The sequence below is a fragment of the Ischnura elegans genome, chromosome 4 (assembly GCF_921293095.1).
Source record: "Ischnura elegans chromosome 4, ioIscEleg1.1, whole genome shotgun sequence".
NCBI classification, from domain to species: Eukaryota; Metazoa; Arthropoda; class Insecta; order Odonata; family Coenagrionidae; genus Ischnura; species Ischnura elegans.
The window spans coordinates 22019605-22037167 of NC_060249.1; the positions used below are offsets into that span (position 1 = coordinate 22019605).

The window sequence follows — 17563 nt, forward strand, 5'->3', positions numbered from 1 at the left end:
GAGAGAATATAAGAATACATTTGACAAAATCAAGCTCTGCACACTTCCATTTCATCCGAAAAAATGCAATGAAAACACTAGTCTCGAGTGCCAGACATGATATCGGTGCCTACGAAACTATTTCCCTCTGCACCTTGGTTTCGAATTACTTTTAATACGTGTTACGCCTCCTATGGGAGAACAGCAATTTCTTAAGGCATCTTATGATCTAAGATTTATTTCCCGTTGTGGGCTAGGCTTTTATCTCTGAAGTATATTCTACACATTCCACTTCTTCATCCAACCAAGCAGCCTGAAACCTCTACCGTGGACCACACAAACCATGGAGATAGTGCCATCCCCACGAATGCATTTGCTATAACTCCCTACATCCCTATCATCTTCAAATCTGGTATCTTCTCACCCTTCCAAAATCATTACGTAATTTATTGCTTCCGTAATGCATTTCGTTTGCTAACGAGGTAGTGATTTCCCAAAATTCTCTCTGCTGTCCTTTCCTCTTCTTAACTGAATTTGCATCGTGGACGCTGAGAGTTTCAATTTTAGAGGAGGATTTGGATGGGAGCAAGAAGGGAGTTTGATGACAAAGGAATTTCTTGGTGAGTGAATGCAACAATTCACTAAAAACACTTCAACTTTGAATTGAAATTCGAGTTATTGTCACATTGGTACGATAAAAAATCATCAACGATCATGACATACTTACATAAAAAACTTGGATTCAAATGCACACGGAGATGAGATTCTATAATATATTCGTGTTTGAAACAAAAATCATGAAGAATTTTAAGCTCGTTTACTTAGTTACTTTTGAAAATTTAACGAATAAAGAACCTAATAGGAAGTGGTTTAAATACCTCTTTTGTTAGATAAATGTTAAATTTACGTCGCAAAATTGCATTTGAAATACATATTATTGAAAGCTTTCCGATATACATAATTACATTGAATTCACTTCCCTGGAGTGCTATTATGTCATACTAATTGAATTATGGCTCTTAACTAACTCAACATAAAAAAATAAAAATTAAATTAGATGTAACCAATCATTTAAAAATATGGGTATCAAAGATGGCCGGGATACTTGGCATTGAAGCAGAGTTATTTGGTTAGAAAAGATAATAATTAAGCGTATTAAAGTAATTGATTAAAACTGAATCACGCATGCGTATAGTACGTGTAAGAATCAGAGAGCGGATCAATGCGAAGACGCAGGTGACACTTTATACATAAAAAAAGCGCGATTTCATTTGTCGCTTTCATAGACTCATCAAAATGATGCTTCCCATAAGCAGATTGTATGGTGACACGTTCAGGTTAGCTGACATGATACGAGTAACTTGCGGGGATTTCGTGCTTGAAGTTTCAGGAATGTGGGCTCTACGTAGAAGGAAGTGAGTTACGATGGGGTGTTACTAGCTCTGATTGGAAATTTACTAGGTAATGGAGACGAGACGCCATACCCGCAAACAACTCCGCCGGAGAAGCTCTCCGGTGACAACCGATCGCTCATTCTGGAATTACCATGACAGGTAGGTACGTCGCGACATGAGTAGTGCGTGTATGGCTATCAAGACTGGAGAAGGGGATCGCGATCATGTGCGGGGTAAAATATACTCAAAGATATGATGATGCCGTGTTGTCAAGGATAATATGCTAGTGCGATTGTGATTGATGGTCGCTCAAATATTGACGACAATGAGGTATGCATACATTTAATATGTATGATCTAATCCATATGAATACGACTAACGACAAAGTAAACGGGATGATATAGATCATGCCCATTTTATTCATGTTTGCGCAGGCATCGAACTGATATGACTCTTCCGTGGCGTAGCTATGGGGGGGGGGGGGGATGAGGGGGATAGATCCCCCCCCAAAGCCTAAGAGAAATAAAGAAAATATTCAAAACCATTGTTGATTTTTGACTTATAATAACTGCATTTGCTTAAAGTTAATTTTTTTAGTGCCAAAATGATGTAAAATGTATTTCCTGGCATGTCATTTTAAAAACATTTTCCCGAACCCCCCAAGGGGAGAGGGGGGAGGTACCACCCCAGGCCATCTCATCCCCCCAAAGCATATTCCTACTAACGCCACTGTGACTCTTACATAAACAATATCTCATTCCCTCACTATGACTATCCTCTGTAATATAAATCCTCATTTCCTTAGAATATTCCCGCCACATCCATCCCATGATAATCTTGAATATTATGTACATATACTTTATAAATTTCCGCTCTCACTTCCCATTTGAAAATACTCCCTTTTGAACAATTAACTGTTCCTTAAATATTGAAATTGTATATCCGCATTTTTACGAGGTAAACTTCTTACACGTAACGTATAGGTAAACCTTTGAAACAGGGAGGTCTGGCCAGGTCGGCTGATCGGCGATCGACGTGGGCCCCGAGCTTCGGTGGCCCCCAGCAACGCTTGCGTATATCATGAAGCGGCCGGCATGCGCTGGGGCGATGGTCGCGTCTCTTCTCTCTCTCATGTCCCACGCTTTGACCAAATACGGCGAGTTCAAGCGAATCTCCCTCATGAGATGAGACCAAGCTGGCAACCGCAAGTGCGACCGTGTATATGTATCAGTATAATTTGGGGACTAGTACAGATCATGTGACATACCATTTTTTTCTTCGTCCACTATTCCCAAGTCTCCAGTTCCGTAGCGAAACCCGATATCCCCGCAGGTGTTTCTGGGCAGTTGATAACCCAATTCATTAACACGTTCGCTGCCGGGCCCGAATTCTACTGTTATTCCGCGTGTGCCAGGCGAATATTTTCGAACCTATTACCAAACGGCAATAATGATATTGAGCCTATCTCCGGGTATTACTAATATTTCTCGGTATATTTGGACTCATTATGTGATGCGCTATCGATTGTAACCATAGAGCATCTGGAGAGGGCGTTAGCTGAAAAAAATGAAGCCAGCAGAAACCTGTTTACCCGATGCGCTTTTGTTCGTCCGCCATGTTCCTTTACCTCGCTCGCTCGTTTTCCCATAAAGGTACGTGTTAAGGAAATCACCTAATTTTCAGTATACCGAGGCTGCTGAAGCATTCTGAAGGTATGCTGATATTATAGAATTCATCTTAATACTGGTATATTAATATCTCCGTTAAAAATTGAGTATTTAGCCTTGAAAACGACATGTTTATTCAACCTTCGCAGATGGTTTGCTGCGCGGCTTACGGGTGCATCAATTGCCCTGGTAAAAAGATACCTGGACTCACATTCCACCGGTAAGTTGCAAAATAGTCAATTATTAGTAATATCTTTATCATTTGCTTGAAGTGCATGGTCAACCTTGTTAATTGTCTATGTATGTGCCGCGTGCAGCAGGTGGACTCATGTGCGGCAGTGTACTGGTTATTTGTTACCTATCCTTATCAGTGCTAAAATTGTATTATACTATGTTGAATTTTGTCATGAGTGATAATGCTTATCTTAATGAAGTAAGATATTTTAAAAAATATCCGTTCTTTTTCGGAACTCTTTTCATCCCTGCGTACCATCGCTGGTGAACATTTTTGTGTATTGACATAATGGTACAAAAATGTTTGTGCCAATTCGCGGTACAAGTTGTGCGATGTGAGTGAATTTCGTGCTTCATTGAACTTTTGGTGTTCAGATATTAGGTATTAAGAGCGGAGATACGCATGGCACTCTTAGCCACCGAAATTCGACATTAATTAAAAATCATAACACATGTTCACGGATTTGTGGTTCTCAACCAAGCATTGGCAAATTAATGTTGTTTTCTACAAATTGTGGAAATTAGATCTAAAATGCAAAATTGTTAAGTTATTATACTGGCCTTACAATTGCGTCTCATGTTTTGAAAGGAATGCTTAGCAATATGTCAAGTATCGACCGAAAAGTTATTATCATCATTAGCGATGACCAGTAATAGCACTTACTCAGCAAAAAAAAAGAACACGAACTTCTTCCTCTGTTGATGGGTTGATATACACCTTAATTGATCTTATTTAGAAATAAAATGCTCAGTTTTAAAAATATTGTAGTAAAAGCATAAGTTGATATGTATTATTAACCACTTTACGTTCCCAGAGTGTTTTTTCTTGTTTCATAGCCCATTCATGTCACTCTGTCATTTCATAGCCCATTCATGTCAATCTCTTAGAAAGTGGAGGGAACATGTTCTAATTAGTTTTTGCTGAGTTACAGCAATCTCTGGTTAATATCATTTTTCATTTAGCTCTTGTTCATGTTTTTTTGCTCGTAGGTGTTGTTTATATTTGTTTTTGTGATTACAACTTTGCTGAAGCAACAGCTCCTTTAGCTATGCTATGATCAAGTTGGTGCCTCTTTCATTTTTTTCAAAATAGTGCCCCTTTCATTGCTTCTTTGTGAATGTGTTCATCATGATCAATCATGTGTTCGTCTGTTTTGCAATTTGAAAAAAATAAGTAATTACCCTGTATAAGGCGATGAAAGTTTGTGGCACATATGGTGGTTTCCTACTAACTACTCGCCCAGAACTCATGATCTATCAATGAATTTCCCCCTTTGACCCTACATATCTGTCTTTCGTTACAATTTTCGCTTCAATTTTAATCAATGTGAATAACACTCATTAAGGTTATTGCTTACGATGCAATAAACAATCTATTTTAGGCTATATGTACACTATAATTATAATTATAGATGCACACATATGTCACACCACTACAATACATAGCAAACAAAAGTATGCAACTATTTTGTACCACACATGTGCACCATAATGTCAAGTTACTCAAATACTAGCTTGCAAAAATGCTATTCATTACTTTCATTGTTTTGGCATTAAAGGGTGACAAAAATATTGCCAATTTTAGACAACATTAAATGGAATAGGATTATTTTGTATATGTGTAGTAAATTGTTCCCAATTTGATAAGGACCAACTCTGTTTACCACCAGTGTGGAAGTGCGGTGGCCTAGTGGATAGACCATTGGGCTACTGCTTGAAGCGTGACACCTTTTGACACATCCAACAGAAATTCTTGCATTTTGTGGTGGTCAAAGAAAGTAATCAGCCCTCCTATTCCTAATATCTTGCATTCAATCACTTCTTTAATTAGCGACGAACTTCAAACGAACTCGAAATTGAAATTTCTCATTCATTGTTCTCCTGATGAAGTAGAAACTTAATTTTTCATAAACATCTAGAGGTTTATCTTGATTGGTGATGCTAAGCATTTGATATATCACACAGATTATGCCCATTGAAATTGTCAAATAATTCCTATTTAGGTGTAATATAGCTAAAGAATTTATACATATTTTTAATTGCAGGTTCAGCTAATCCAGTAGCCGATGTAATTGAGGGTATATGAACGCACAAAAATTGGAAATAATCCCGCAGGTGTGGCGGCCTTCATCATGTATTCATTATTCTCTTGCCAATCTGAATATATCTTAATAGAATGTTACATCATGTCTGCCTGAGATTTATTGTTAATTTGGTTACTTTGCATTAATTGTATAAATAATCAGTTTCAATAGCATTGTTTAATCATTCTGGAAATCTGAAAATGTAACATTTGATGGGTGTGTACATTATATAAGTTGGAAAATGGGAATTGTTTTCTTTTTTAATACCTCCTTCAACGATTCCATTTAACGCAGCTGTTACCCACTGTGCATGTTCGTCTGATTTTCGGGAAGGAAAATAATTTCTGATTTGTCAGCACTTGAAATTCATCAGACCCATCCTCAATTTCTTAAGACAGTATTGGTTTCATGGCAGTTTACTCGGAATTGTAGGCGAAATCTCTTTCGAGGTTGTCTCTTAGATGACATTTTACTTTCCTAATGCTCAAATTTTTCCTTTGATGAGGAAGCCCTTTTGATTAAATGACTATGAGGTTATTAACAGTAGTTTCGGAAATGATTTACACTGTGTAACACTTAGATATTGAAGTTACATATCCGAAAAAAAATTCCGGCGAAAAGAATCGAAGCTCGACTTCGCTGTGTTTAAAATTTTCTCATCAATACTTTTTGTAGAGCATTCATAAGTAATGGTAGGCATGATTCCCGATGTAATGTTTTAAGTCTTGCTAAACCATATTATTTTCCTAGAATCACGATTTATGTATATTTTTGACGGATTATTAGCCAAATAAAATCTTGTAGTGCACGCAATAGCAATTAAACGTGATTATTATCGTAACATTCAGTGTCCTCCCATTCCTCTCTCGTCCATTTATCCTTTTTTATTTACTTTCATAATTGAATTTGGTTTGAAACATTCTATTTTAAATATCAGAAGTTATATTCTTTAAGGGTTCACATGAATTCATCAGATATTTTTCAGCTTACAGCCGAAAATTAGTTGCTATTGTCGCAAGTGACTTGTCGTGCGTCATATTTTTAATTTGCCGCACCGTGGTTGAATCGTCTATCATCGTAAAGATGCATTTTTTCCGGTTTTATATTCAACAAATAATCTTCGCTCATCGGTGGGAACGGCTTTTTCCGGCTGTCAGTAGGGAAAATATTGAGTTTCCTTTGACGAATATGCCATAAGGAACCATGTATTTCTGCTTCACCCGGGGTAAAGGAATATGGCGGACGGGCTGAAGTGCCACGCCCCCCTGGCTTCACTTTCCTACCGTGGGATGGGTAGCTAACGCCCTCTCCAGATGCTCTATGATTGTAACTTTAGTCACGTGCGACGCCATAGGGCGTCTCCCCACTTTTGACAATGCCTAAAATTTGATGAGACGCCATTTGGCGGCTCAGGCAATTGGATCTGCGTTCCAACGTTTTAGTGTACACTCAAAAGCTATGGTTGGAAATAATGTTAAAACAAATTTTAATTGTTGATTATGCTTTTAATAATATTTGCTATCGTATCCGGAGATGAATAGTGCAATGATTTATACTTGGGAGGCTTAGGTACGGCTGATCCGGAGAGATCATAAATTTTGTAGAAACACGTTTGGCTTTACTGAGGGCAACTTTGCGACTCATCGTCTGCAAGAATTCTTTGTAACATCCACGACAGCCAACACGGGCTTTTCTAAAATGAAGAAACAGCGCTAATATCTAATAGTGCGAAAAATACTACTTCTTGATTTTATGTTATGATAATTTTATCCTCTAAATTACCAGACTTCGAAGACTTCCTTCAGTGTTATTTGTATTTACCGGGTAGTGCGTCAATTTTTTTTAGACCCTATCAACGGAATCCCGAAGAATATGCAGCCATTCTTCTATAATTTATTGTCTTAACTGCTGGAGAGAGATCATGTGGGCACCTGGATTCCGTGTTTCATTCCACAGTATAAAAGCATTAACAATGCATGTCCCAAAAAGAGCATCATAGGCCGCCTTGTGGTACCACCTTACTGTTTTTCGATGGGTGCAGTGATACAACGAAAGGGTGTCAGCAATGTCAATTCCTCCCTTTATTTTATTGTACTCAATCACCATCTTTGGCTTAGTAACCATCTTAGTAACCATCATGGCCCTCTTCGATTTCTTTCCCCGTTGGGATTATTTCCTATCTGATGGTGGTGGAGATCATGAATACGTCGCGCTGATCTTTCCATTTCTTTACCGTTGCTCCACAAGTTTTTCATAGCACTGAAATGCCTTTCTTTAAGTTAGCAGTCGTTATTTCTCTTAACAGCCCTTTCCTATATTTCCTAATGGTACCCACAAAATGAGACTTATCTCACAACATTTCTTTCCATAAGCGTGGGATGAATCAAATCACTAGAAGTATCTAAACATTACAGCAGGAGTAGGGGTGCCGATTTACAAAAAATATTTGGGGGGGCCCAAACCGGGGACCCTGTCTCTGTAAATTTTATAAGTAGTGAATTTTATGTTTTTTAAGCATTTTAGAATAGTCATATGATCGATATTAGAACCCTGATCACTCGAATCTCGATATCTGGACACTCCGGGGAAAATTGACAAGCATGAACATTTTTTCCTCACATCTGTAACGAATTTTTGGGGGGGCTCGGTCCCCCTCAGGCCCCATGGAGTCGGCGCCTCTGAGCAGGAGTTATTAGATTGTGAATAAAAAAATGGAATAATGAATCATACCTGTATTAGAAGAAGAAAGATAACCTGACTCTGAGGATTCATACGATTCCTCAGACACCCTGAATTAGCGGTGTCTCCTTCAGAAAATCCTTCAAGGTCGTTGGTGGAAGCCGAATTGTCAGAATGAAACATATGCTCGATTTCTTCTTCGTTAAAACGTTTCTTTCCCCCAATAATGCGTGATGAAGTACACATGATATATTCACTAAACTGGTTATCACTTCCGTATCGAAGGCACAGACACAGAGAATACATTTGGTATACTGATACGCTCCAAACTCGGTTAGGTATGAGCGACAACTGAGGGAAGGAAAAAAAAACGAAAAAAGCTCTGCAAATGTAATTTGAAACATTGTGTGGAGATATAATACCTCGAGCTTCCACTTGAAGCATAGAATGATATAGCCATTGAAAAATGGCACTCTCGAAAAAAACATGAGAAACCGAAGACGAAAAAGAAATGAAATTCGAGCTGAAATGTGTTACCAATACCCTCCCTTCACAGAAGATAACATTGTCTCGTCAGTGCATAAGGAAATGTAGCTTAAATTTCAAGTTCTATACATCGCTTGATGATTCAACGAAAACGCTACTTTGACGCCCATTGGCGTCTTAGTTGCGTCCAGCAGCTATGCGAGACGCCATATGGCGTCTCACTAACTCGAATTTGAAGTTATGTGAGACGCCCTATGGCGGCGCGTGGCAGGGAACGTGTTAATCGAGGAAAATATCAGATTACTATGTTTGGGTATAGTTACACATCTCGCTTGTCCGAGATTTTTTTACTAAGGAGTATCTATTACCGTGAGACCCAGTCCACGGACGAAGGAAGTCGGGAAGGAAGCGTTGTTGGAGAGGGAAGTTGCGCGGGCAAAGCACAAATATTCTCTATTTTTCGTCATACAGATCGCAAAATACTAAATATTCGAGCGAGCGCTGGTTTGGGAGGTGAGAGTTTCATCCTCTTTGAAGTGTTAATATAAAACGTGTTTACAAAAGCGGTGCGCAGAAAAGAAATGAGAAGAAGAAAAAACTCTTTTATGCTAATAATATCTCAAAAAACTTGAGTGTTTGGCTGAACAAGAACAGCGGTTCCTGTATCGATTTACTACATAGTGAGAGTTCAGATACAGATTCAGGTACGTTGGAATATTCGTATTTTCATTTTAATAGTTTAAAAAATACAGTCTTGTGACGCGCTTCGAGTCAACTTGCCGCGCGGTTCTCTCATCTCTCTATAATCACTTTTTTTCTCTGTGCATATAATTTGATTTTTGTGCGTTTAGTTTCTATTCTCAATATATTGCTCCAAACTCAAAGAAAGAAAAGAAAAGATAGACGATTGCAAAACCTCCAGTGATACGCCTGATGCCAGAAGCGGATCTGTGTTTGGACCAAAGGGTGTGTAGATGTTAGTGGTTTTAATTAAGTTTTTATATTGTGAATATTTTTTATGATTCTCTGTACACAGAATCGTTTAGAATGAAAGCACAAAAAAATACTTAAATTATTGATTGGGTCCATTAATATTTGACAGTTACTGATAAAAATATTTTTTTAACTACAGCTTCTCTAATATAAAGATCAAAATCAAAATAAATAAAAATATAAAAAATTTATCATAAAATTTTACCTGTTATTCTCTTTTCTATCCGAAAGTTTTAATCGGTCATTTGATTTATATGGACGAAACAAATTGTTAAAGATAATCCTTAAAAACATAGTTTGAATACCTATGTTAGTTAATTCAGGCTTAAATTTCTCGGCTAAATTAGTAATTACCTAACTCATTTTTTATCTGCACTTTAAAACAATAACCAGCAAGTATGGAAAAAAGCTACGTACTTACTTGTGACTATATGTGGCTATATGTCATGCAAAAATTAAGTAGACATAAGTAGTTAATTCATAACAAGCAAAAGTCTTTACCCGACCCCAAAATGCGCTTCGTAATATTTTAGATTTTTAATTGTGCTTTTTGAATGGGTCATTAAATTTCAGGCCCTTTTCAAGGAACAAATTCACTAAATATATAAATGATCCATAATACATAATTAAAGGGTCTAGCAGGTTAAGATGGTGATAAGTGCCCCCAGATATTTTGAAAAATGTATCCATAAAATTTTCCGGGGGAGGGGGGAGGCGAATCCTCCACTGAGGGGGGCCCCATCATCAGTTCCAGCCGAGGGCCCCCAATCACCCCAGACTGCCCCTGCTTTGAAATGATTTCTATTTCTGTCCCAAAACTTTCCAGATAATGGCGTAAGTTTCAAATGAGTTGTAAGACAGGAAAAAAGACAAATTACGACCTATTAAGCTAAGGTGATAAGACCTCTTAACAACACTGTATTTTCATTTCTTTTAGCACGAATGCTTGTCAATTTAAATACTATGCATAAATACTAGTACACAGGTAAGCAAGGACAAAGTTGCACGCACTCGGAGGATTAGCCACGAGACTGCATACAGCGATCTATTTAAGTTTGGTAGGTATCTGTATCACAAAAGCAATCACGTATTCGTATCGGCATTATTTCAAAAGTAGTAACTTTCAGCATCCTCTTGTCGTTTTTCAATTTATTTAAAAGAAACCACATGTTTCCAGAAAAGAGTTGGTTGCATGTAAGATATTCTTGAAGTGCTTCTGATTTCCTCTTTGCCTTATTTCGATGGTTATACGTGACTCGTACAAGCAATCCATAGACCACGTAGACGGGTTCCTATTTTCCCGCGGAAGAATTGAGTACCTACGTACTACACAGGCTCTTCGCATGTTATCCCCGACTCGTAAATCCTGGCCAAGGGGAAAAAACCCACTCCTTCCGTAAGCAATACATTCAATTATTTTTTCTTATATCTTGCGATTTATTCTCCTTTTCAATTTCGTCTTCTATAGCCATGTAGTCTTCAAATGTCACTTTCCACATTTCCAATGCGTCCTCTCTCTCTCACGCCAGCTTCAATATTCTTACTCAGGCATTATCAGGGTGGTCTGAAATTTTTTCTTTAAAAATTTACTCTTATCAATCCACAAGAGCAGACTAATCAGTTCGACGAGATACGTATTTACATTAACTCGACCTGAACTCAGGTGAACAAGTGAAAATAAATTAGAAAATTGGGTCGTGATATTAAAAGGCAACTCCGTTTCAGTAGTCGGTATACCTATACGTTTCACCGAAGATTTTGTGGATGTAAAATAACTATTCTTCCGCGTCTGTTTTTATTCAATCATGCACTTTATCATGAATGCCTAAAGAAATTATCGAAGCAATTTCAAATGAAATGCGCAATCCTTAGTTGCAAATCATGCAGAAGGAAAACAAAACATTCAATCAATCCATTTGTTTATCCCAAACTTGGTAAAAAGATATTCGAAAAAATCACAGGTTTTGGTTATACGACGCAACTGCAGCATGTCCGTTCGTGTGTAGCCGTAAGTTATTGATTCTTTGAACAATAAGTAGAACAACGGGTGATGAGAAGGTATTCCACCCTCTGGACAATTGGTTGGCCATTTCTCATGACAATAATTCATGTTATTTAAAAAAGGTTTTTATGGACCATTAGCATTAAATGAGTGGTGCTGAGTTGTATTTCAGATATGAGCTGAATAGTAAGCCACACCACTGCTTTTTATCGCCACGTAAGACGACACATTTCTTCTGCTCAACCAGCCTCTTTTCGTGAAGTTTTACTTTTTTAATTATAAGCTAACGCCATTAAATTTAGAGGTTAGGTACCATAGTCAGCATAATACCTTTCAAGTCATCTCAAGGGTGTTTCATAAGAGATGGCTAATTACCAGCATGCAGTAGGATCCCTACTTGCACAGCACACGGTCATAAAAATAATACGCAAAATAACAAATATAACTTACTCATTTATTAACAGGTATAACTTGCCAACGGCTACTAATTTCGTCAATTTTTCGTTGCACATGGCTTGAGAAGTAAGGGAGGGTTTTGAAAAATAAATGAAATACGGGTCTACTTATTTTACAAACTCTATAATAATCAACAATAAAATGAAGTTGTTGAACAATATCATTCGTTCTATATCTTGCGCATGAGAAAGGTGAACAATAAAAATCTAGTTCCCTCGTTAAGAGGATTATTTTTGGGAGCTAACGGAGATGAAGCCTCGCCCAACTGCAACAGTTTGCCTCCGATAATTAATTAAGGTTATCGATACTGCAAAACAAAACCAAACTTTTGCACTAGAAAGCAAGTTGTTAGCCAAAAAGGAACTTTGCTTACAAATTTCCACATGGCAATTATTAAAGGCTGGCTGTGGGGATGAACGATGACGGTCATAGCACAAGTAGAGAAGATGGCTGCGATTCCTCGCCTCTCCCTCTACAAATCACACTCTCACGATTTCTCAAATATTATATTCCTTGCTCTCAGAGGTGCTTAGGATAGATTCGGCGATGTCGTGAGAGTGAATAGGGGGCGTGATTGTGTGGTCAGATCTAGGAAAACTGTGGGCCAAGGAAAATAGGGTCGGCCAGGATATATTCCAGTGGGGATGGGCAAGGGTTAGTGGCGCGGAGCAAAAGGAGTGAGGCAATCGGTAAACCAATGTTTATTTTGTGCGTTCTGTTGACGCGGAGGATTACCTTTCCCTTCGGCTTATATGGCCTGTCATTCCACTCACATTTTCATCTCCTTTCTCACAAATACCCTGGCGGTCATTCTTTCCTGTCCATTGTACTTGCTTTCCCGCATTCCTCCATTCAGTGGAGATTATCATCCCATTCACTTTCTTTATTCCTTTCTTATTCAGATCGAATGACTCATTTTCATTTACTTATTAAGAGAAGACCTTTATTTCAAAGTATTTCGCAAATTATTTCGTGAAAAACGAGTTTTGGTAATGTATAAAATTCGAGGCACGCAACCCACAGAAAGATTTTCAGGGGCTACAACGATGCAGATAATTCACATACTTTTTTTAATAATATTGAAAACTCCTTAGAGGCATAAAGCGTGAGAATTCTATGGAAACAATCATTTGCCGAGACCAAAATTTGAACCTGGATCTGCCGATTTCGCACCAGTTTTCTACCAGTTGTACGAGATTGGGATTCGAATCCCGGTCAAGGCTAATGATTCCTCCTCTATGGAATTTTTGATTTTTCAATGCGGGATATTCCATAAAGGTACACCGCTGGCTAATCCGATTTTAATTCCATGCATAATCCTCAAGTCACACGTGCGAGAAAATATGGTTGGATTCTCCGCCAGAAAATGCTTTATAAGAAATCTGCAACTATTATCGTCAGGCTGGCATCCTTTAAGTTAATAGGGCCTGTGTTTAACATCCGACACTTATAAAATGTTTCGTAAGCATGAAAGATGCTGAAATCACGATATGAAAATGTATCTGCTAGCGCGCCCCGACCTATTTTACGGTGAGCACACATGAAGAGTTTAGAAGCCGAGGGTTACAAGTTATTTTTTCCAAACAGAGATCGGTATATCTTTTATAGAAGACGGAAAATGTACTGTGCTTAGAGATGACAATTAAAAAAAAATATTGTAACTAAATATTCTCTTCGATGCTACATGATCGTGTTAACAATTCATAATTAATTTTATCGATTAATCTTAGTCGTTTGTGTTAGAACAAATTTTCATTTTTTACTCGAATTATTTTCATAAATTTTCCGTTGAAGATAACTTTTACCATTAAAATGTGAATTTTCAACCATTTTTCTTTCACGATGTATGGAAAGTGCAGGGGAGAGAATGATAAGGGCCATATGAAATTCTTTAGATTAATAACCAGAAAATGAATCACGAGAATCTTTCAAGTGACGTGAAAAGGTAAGCAGTGGGCTACCCACGAAAGGTGCTTCCTTTGACCCGCTAAACGTGCGATGAGCCTTACACGGAAAATGTATGTGGAAGGAGTCATGTGCACATGGAGTCCGAATTCCACCGCTCATGACAATAACACAGGCACAGTGTGCGCTGAGGGAGTCGTGAGCACCGGTTGTCTGACTTCGCCTCGCACAACTCCAGTGCACAGTATGCGCAAAGGGAGTTGTATGCACATGGAGTCCGACTCCCACCGCTCACGACTCCAACACACACATTGTGCGCAGGGGGAGTCGTGAGCGCCAGTTGTCTGACTTCGCCTTGCACGACTCCAGCGCACAGTGTGCGAGGAGCGAGTCGTGTTCGGAAGGAGTCGCTACTTACCAAAGATGACTCTCTAGCCTCATAGCTCAATCAGCTGAGTCGCACATTTGAACTGACACACTCGTACAGTGACCATAATTAAGGAGGAGGTTTCGAGTAGGAAAATAAGAACAGTATTAGAGATGTTTGATTACTCGGATGTGGATGGTGGAACTCCCGCATAGAGGATAGAAGACGACGATAAGTAGAAAGTAATACGAAGATCTTTACCATGCATGGAGACCTATAGCCCCCACTTGAGGTTAAAGAGGAAATTGAAAAGAATAACCCGCCAAGATATTGAGCAAGATACACGAGATACAAATAATTGACATGCGAGAAATACCTTTCTGCAGCTCCGGCTGGAAAGTCGGAGGTGAAAAATGGGACAAGTAAAGCAATGGCAGTGCCTAAACTGCACCATTTTTCACGCACGGTCTGCAAGGTCATTTTGGAATTATAACGAATAACCATATTAAATTCTAATCAATCATCAAATCTGCAGGTAAATATGTTATTGTCTTAAGTATATTAAACAAATAAATTGTTAGGGAAATAGACGCAGGAAATGATATAACTTGGTACATGCTATAACAGTTCACAGACTTAAAAATAAGCGAATCTAATAGTGATATTTAAGTATCAATCATATGATTTTCGAGGATTTGTGACTAATAGATTTGAATTGATTCTACAACTAACATTATAAATGCATCAATAAATTAAAAGTTACAACTAAAATATAAATATCTGCGATGCATACAAATGATAATATTATCTCTAAGTATTTTTTCTCGCATTTCCTATACCTTATCGTTTTTGTCGTTTCTGGCGTCGATTTGTGGAACTTACAAATCAATTTGAAATAATAAAATAGCTTTGTTTTCCATTAAATACTTAGAATATTTTTCTTGTCTTGGCCTCTATTTATTAATGGTCAAATATCCTGGAGTTTAGGCCATGTGATGCAAAATGTTTTGCCGCCGAAGCGCGCCCTTTCGGTTTATTTGAAAACCATCCTCAGTGTTCAAATGAAAAACTGATTGTACACTATAGTAAAAAAATATTCTTGTAACCTTTTATTTATATATCAATATTTTACAATCATTTTTTCATTTAAATCTCTAAGGATGGTTTACAAATAAACCGAAACGTCGGAAAAACACTTTTGTATCATTTTGCCTAAACTCCAGGAACTTTTGATCATTAATGCAAATTTATAGAAAAACTTCACTTTGACCTTGGCTTCGAAGAGAATGTTCATCATAAGACTCTATGTTAATAGAAGAGATCGACTTCATAGTTACTCAAACATTGAGCTTCAAAAGTTTGAAAGTTTCAATTTTGAGTGACTAAAAATTCGATGTTTTGGACAACCAATGTGGATGGTGATTAAGATCCTCTTCAAATCCTAGGTCGCATAGAAGATTTGTCATAGATGAGAGAAAAACAAAGTTATTATTATTGCAGTGGCGCTGACTCCATGGGGCCTGAAGGGGCCCGAGCCACCTCAAATATTCGTTATGGGTGTGAGGAAAAAATGTGTCAGGCCTGTCGATTTTTCCCGGAGTGACTCTTCTAAAATGCTTAAAAAACTTGAAACTCACTACTTATAAAATTTCCCGGGGCAAGGTCATATGGCAAACAATTTTTAATTTATTAAGATATCTTTTACTTTAATAAATTAAAAATATACTTGGCATCCCTGTATTATTGTATCACAAACACTGCTTTTTATTAAAGTAAAAGATATCTCAATAAATTAAAAATTGTCTACATAAATAATTGAAATATTATCTCAGAAATAAATTTAAGTGAAAAAAAAGAAAGAGAAGGTAAGTATTGGAGAGCGATCGATATAATCTGAAGTCTTCCGTGAAATGACGATTGGAGCTGAATGATAAGAAGGGCAGATGATCCTGCAGGCTTTCGGGGTATTCGAAAAGGATTTCTTCGCGGGAACACAAGAGTTGGAAAGGATAAAAAAAGGGGAAATGGGAGAAGGAGAGGTCCATGCATATAGCTCTGCATTGAATGATAGCCCCCTGGAGACAGTGCCGAAGGGGATACAGAAGGGCATATATTCAAATCGAGGGAGAGCCCTGGAAATGTGAATAAGATTGAGGCGGGAAATATTATGTGTGGGGAGCGAGGGACTAGAGGGGCAATAGTCCTTCCATTTTCGAGGGCCCACTCCGTCCCGTGCTCTCTCCTAAGGGCTCTGACCTGAAGATATATGAGGTAAGACGGGAGAATCGGCGTTTTTTTACGTGATATGACATGTAGTAGAGCACAACGATTTCACAAGTGGTGTTCTCCCTAGATGGAGAAAGTAATTTTCAGATTATTAGGTAATATTATCATTATTTTCCTTTTCGTAACTTAGCCTTGGCCATGCTACACTAACTTTTTCAGGCATATTCCAAGTTAAGGATGCTTTTGTGTAGACATAGGTATGGTTCATTGAAGCGTAGAAGTTGAGGAAATTAGACGCAAAACCAACATTTAGTCAGTTTTACGACACGTGTCCATGCTGCTCCGAATTCCGAAATGAAAATTTCACGTATCTACTGCAAATATTGGCCCATATTCTTTCATTTCATACCAAGTTTTTATATGCCAAATAAAAACAAATTTTTTAGGTCCATTATTATGAAAGGAATCAACGAAAATAGCCTTTCAACGATTCATTTTTTATTAAATGTTTTGATAAAAAAATTTGCCCAAAGTATAATTATTTGGGTTGAAAGATTAGATAACTTACTGGAAGTGAACAAAAATAATACATTAAGAGTTTTCAATGCTAATATTCTTTAATTTTTCATTTAATACCACTGTGAATGCCATTTCTTGTGTTATGATTGTGTGAATTCATTTAAGAGCGCTCATTCCGCTCCTAATGCTCTCCATTGAGATAAAGAGGAGCACCAAGATATCCTTTGATTTATTCGCGTTCAGAGGATGATATGATGCTCTTACAATCGAGCAAAAATATTCTCAACAAATGGAACGGTGTCACATTCTTCCATGGCTGATATTTGCTATTGTTGTATCTTATTCCAACCGTGTGGTCGTAGTTAAATTGGAAACTAGAGGTCTTTTCCATGTATTAATCAATTTCTTTGACAACGTATTTTGTCAGAGGTTTAAAACATCCTCCGTCGGTGGAATTTGTCCTTGAGTGAATCTGCAAATCTTTTCAGTGCTTTTATTGCCTCGTTCTCGATTCATTACAAGCTTTCGAAGTACTTGCATGCTTATTTTCTAACAATTTCTTTAATGGCCGT

At 37.7% G+C, this 17563-nt stretch overlaps 2 long non-coding RNA genes across 2 annotated transcripts in view; one reads left to right on the top strand and one right to left on the bottom strand.

Moving 5' to 3' along the window:
• The window catches only part of LOC124157136, a 212660-nt gene that overhangs the window by 109708 nt on the left and 85389 nt on the right, over nucleotides 1–17563 (bottom strand). The window lies entirely within an intron of this gene.
• LOC124157135 lies at nucleotides 2914–5691 on the top strand. Its single transcript, XR_006864542.1, has 3 exons — nucleotides 2914–3085; nucleotides 3190–3260; nucleotides 5320–5691. It is a non-coding gene; the product is annotated as an uncharacterized LOC124157135 (long non-coding RNA).